Raw genomic sequence first — 4,773 nt, 5'->3', positions numbered from 1 at the left:
TTTTTGGATTTGGTTACTTTCCAAATGATAAAAGATCTAGGGTCGTGACTTTCACCTAGGTGGTTGCCTAATGGGTTGAAAACTCAAGGACAATCCTTATTGGTCGGGGTTGTAATATAGCAATCACACAAAATTACCCACTCTATACCTCTCGGTAGTTTGAGTGATTTTGCCCAATTTGGCTTTCTCAAGTTCAAATGGGTATTGCACAAAACAAGTGATAAATGCTCAAGTAGGGTCTTACTATCTCTAGATTCAACCCTTTAATTGGGGCTATTAGTTTCTTGAGTTCACCCCAATTTCTTGTTAGCCAAGTTTTCTTAGACTTAGTATCTCTTTCTCAAGTAGAGACTAAGTCAATTAGGCATGAATCAATGTTTGCAGCCATTAATTCTTGAATTCAAGCAAGAACTAGGCTAAATATCACTAACCCAATTACAAACAAGTCCTAAATCAAACACCCATTAAGTACTCACACTAGGGTTGGGTCACAATCCTAGCTAGAAATTTAGCTACTCATAAAAAATAAAGAAATACAAGAAGAAATTAAGATAGAATGCATAATAATTGATTAGGGAAATAAAATCCAATGTTTAGAATCTAATCTAGTACAATATTACTCAAAACAGTAAAGAAAAACAGCTCAGGTGCTCTCCCAAAACAATACTTACCCTAAAAATGATAAAACGTTCTATTTATATTAAGCTGAAAATATTTGACAAAAATATCCTTGCGGAGGTTGTGCGGCCGCATAATTATGTGTGAGGTCCGCACAATGAGACTTGGATTGACAGGTTCCAGTTTGGCGTCCGCACAATTCTGGATTGCGGCCGCACTCCTTCAACTACTTCGGACCACACATTTGTGAGTGCGGCCGCACTCTTGCTTCTGTGGCCGCACTCCTTGATCTTAGGCTCTGGATGTGTGAGACTTCTGCAGACCGCATAAAAATAAGTGTGGCCGCGCTCTTGATTATACAGCCGCACAAAAATGGTGCGGTCTGCATTTCTTCTTGAACTTGAAATCCCATCTCTCTGATCTTTGTCTTCTGTGGCTGCACCAGAATTGTACGGTCTGCACTTTACATGTCATTTCTTGTCAGAGGTTTTCTTCATTATCTGCGGCCACACTCAATATTGTGCGGTCCGCACAGTGCCCTTTTAGCCTTGTTTTTGTCCTTCTCCAATATTACTCCTTCTTGAGTTATTTTCATTTCTTTAGCTCATATTCTAACATCCTGCAAGCAAGCATATTTTGTTATATTTCGGAAATACCTTTAAGCAATTTTGAGCTAAAACATAAGTAAAAGAGTACAAATAAGCAGTCAAAATTCCTACTTATCAACTCCCCCAAACTTAAGCTTTTGCTTGTCCTGAAGCAATTAAGGCAATTCCCACCTCCACTAGAAAAAGGGCTATTTCAGCTGGCCTAAGGTGAATCGAATCAATCACATATCAATAGGGACCAACAATTACCCACAATACGAATGAATTATCAACAATACAATGATTTAACTTTTTGAGTACCATAGTTCTAATGTGACACTGGAGTATCAAGAGTTGACTTTATTCATCAAGGAATCTCGCTCTTTCATGTAGGTCATTGTGGATCCCAAACTCCTCCTCATTTACTCTCCGTTAGCAAATCTCACTTTAGAATGCAACACTCAATTCAATAATAGTGAAAAGTTCGCTCACCTCTCTCAAAAGAATGTCACAAGTACGGCTTTAAGTACCATATGCTTGCCCCTCATGTAAATCACCACTAATACAAGCTCACTCAACTTGAAATCACGTAGGGCTTTTTCGGGATGTAATAAAGGCTTTTTGGATCAAGGTAGGACTTGATGGACTAGAATGGGTTCATCTTTTCTTAAACACTCCATTTTCTGTTTTTGGTTCATACTTTGTCGACTCTTTGAGTCAATTTATTTTTCCTCGAGGGAACTAGAGAAATGTAACATCACTCTTTCTTGATCATGACATTAATTTTTCTCCTTTTCTATTTACTCCATGCCTTTAATCCTTGCTTTTCTTTGAATCCCTTCAACTTTTTACTTTATTCACTTTCTTTTTGGCATTTTTCTTTCTTTTTTTTTTCTTTGCCTTCCCTTTTCTTCATTTCTTTCTCTTCTTTGTACCTTTATATCACTTTCAAACTCCTCATCTCTACCCCCAAACTTATGATTTTGCCAATTATTTCTCAAGAATGCTAAGGAAAGATCGGGTGCCAAGAGAGGGTCATTACCAAATGGATAAAGGCTTGTAACGTGGTTATTGAAAGAAAAAGGGCTTAGGCTCAAATGGGTTGAATAGAGATATTACATTGGTAGTCTATGGAAGATTTCAAATTTCAAATTAGACCAAGGAGAGCCTACAATCATTTCTCAAGCCAAGCTACACTTAGAATTTTGCCTATAAAAACATTCGGGGCAAGTTCTAGACTATTAGCACGGGTACTTAGACTTGCAATTCAATACCTCACCTCTCACGCTGCTGGATTGCTAAAGAGAATGAAGTTAAGGGCCCACAATAACCCTAGTTGAGATTGAGAATTACAAATGGCTCGACTGAACCACTCGATGACTGCTTAAGTCAACACAAGAGTCAAAACGTCACAACTAGAGCTAATTTCTGCCAACAACTTGTTTTTAACCATAAGGTCGTGGGTAAATGTGTTGGTACCAAGTGAAGCATGTTAGAGACCCTTTTATTCATTACTACTATTTGTTTTTGCCTAAACATAAAAGGAAATGGACTCAATCCCTTAAGAAGGTTGTCACGCCATCTATCGTTGGGAAGAGTCACCCGGTTCACACAAAATCCACCTTTGGAAAGAACCGTTGCATTAAGAAAACCAAAGGTTTATTGTTTACTCAAACATAAAAAAGAAGATAACAAATAAAAAAGAAGTTACTAAAATAAATAGGAAGTTATACTATTAAGAAAGACAAACTAAATAAGCTAAACTACGAAAAGTAAGGCAAACGAATTTACAAACCGAGGGGAAAATGAATATATACATCAAGGGAAAGGGAAGAATATATACATAACCAAAGAGAAAATAAAGATAAAAGAAAAATAGTATAAGAGTTATTACATACCAAATGTCAATGTCAAATCAATCAAAATAGACCACCCCCGAAAGAAAATGAGCATTGTCCCCAATGCTTATCAAAAATAAGAACAAGAAGGGGTAGAGAGTTAAGAGAACTTCCTATGTGGTCTCAGTCTGCATGGCATCCTCAGCACCCTCGGTCTCCTTTAGCTGTATCTCATCATCACCTGGCTGAGGGACAACAGGGTTGCTGAGCATCTGTATCATCTCCTCAGCGGTGTGGGCAGTCGCAACCAACTCCCCAGATTGGCCGGCTGCTGCCTCTGGTGCCTCGGGTACTGCTGGTGCTGCATGTGCTATTGGAACTGCTGGTGCTATCTCCATGAGTAAATCCAGTGGTAGATCTCCGACAGATGCAAGCTTAGTAACTGTTGTTGTCAACTTATCCACCGATTTCTTCGAAGCTTGAGATTTCCGCATTTTCTTTACCTGTTTGCCCAACTTCTCAATGACATCCCCATATGCCACCAGAGTCTCCATAATGGTCTTCTGGTTGTCCAGAATCTTCTTTAATGTTTCCTCCACTGACGGAGGTACCTGTGGTGCAGCCTGGGTAGAAGACTGTGCTACAACAACACTAGATATGTCAGACAGCTTTGAAGTAGCAGCCTGCATCCAGTTGTTGAGACTCACCAATATCTGGGAGACTTGCAGCGTAGTTAGTGGATAAATAGATAAAGCGGGCACTGATAATGGAGTTGATGGTCTGGAAGAAGACAGTGGTGGCATGGCTGCTGTCCCGGTGGAAGGACCGACTGCTGTGGAAGGCTCAACAACTAAATCAGTAACTACTACTGCTGGCTCCTCAGACTGGCCAGCGAAGGTAGTTTCCTTACCCTTGAACTTCGGGTTGTCAGAACCCTGTAGATGGTACCATGAGAAAGGCTTCTTGGCCTTTACCTTAGTATCATACTGCCTCGGCTCCACCTTTTGATCATTGAAGTACTCTGTGAGGAAGTTCGGGTAAGGTTATGATCTCTCATCCTTCTGGACAACCAAAGTGATGTTGGTTGACATTATAACACCCACATTGATCGGGTACCCAGCCATAATCGAAGCCACCAGGACTGCTCAAGGAAGTGGGAGATTTTTCTCATTCAAGCATGGGTCAATGCAGCTACACACGAAAGTCTGCAACCCTTTAGCTTCAAAGTTTAGGGTGGCTCGGACTATGGGAACCCCTGTTGTAAGCCACAAAGGTGTTGATCCTCGAAAAGACAAAATTTCGGCTAGCCACGGGTGAGCTGCATCACCCATAGCAAGCTTCTCCAAGTATCGGATTGCATCCACTTCTTCAAATCCCACATAAGAGTTCAAAGCACAGGAGTCGAATCGGATTTTCAGATTTCTCACTTTTATCACCTTGGTACCCTTCTTAATGTGAGCCATATTGGCATAAAATTCTTTAACCAAGTGCTCATTTGCATCGAGGACGCTTTGGGTGAACAATTTCCACCATTTTCTATCCTAGAACTGTCTGAGGACATTTGGGTTATGCTTGTCCAAATCCTTCATAAAGAATTGTAGCTAAAAAGTGAGCGATCTCTGGGGCCACCACTCTCTAAATCTGTTGAAGGCAGTCAAGCTGACAATTCTGTCTTCCCACATCTCTCTTTTCTTCGACCTCTCTAAACCCCCAACTGTAGCATCACCCCC

Source organism: Nicotiana tomentosiformis, chromosome 9, assembly GCF_000390325.3.
Source record: "Nicotiana tomentosiformis chromosome 9, ASM39032v3, whole genome shotgun sequence".
NCBI classification, from domain to species: Eukaryota; Viridiplantae; Streptophyta; class Magnoliopsida; order Solanales; family Solanaceae; genus Nicotiana; species Nicotiana tomentosiformis.
This window is presented reverse-complemented; position numbering follows the sequence as displayed.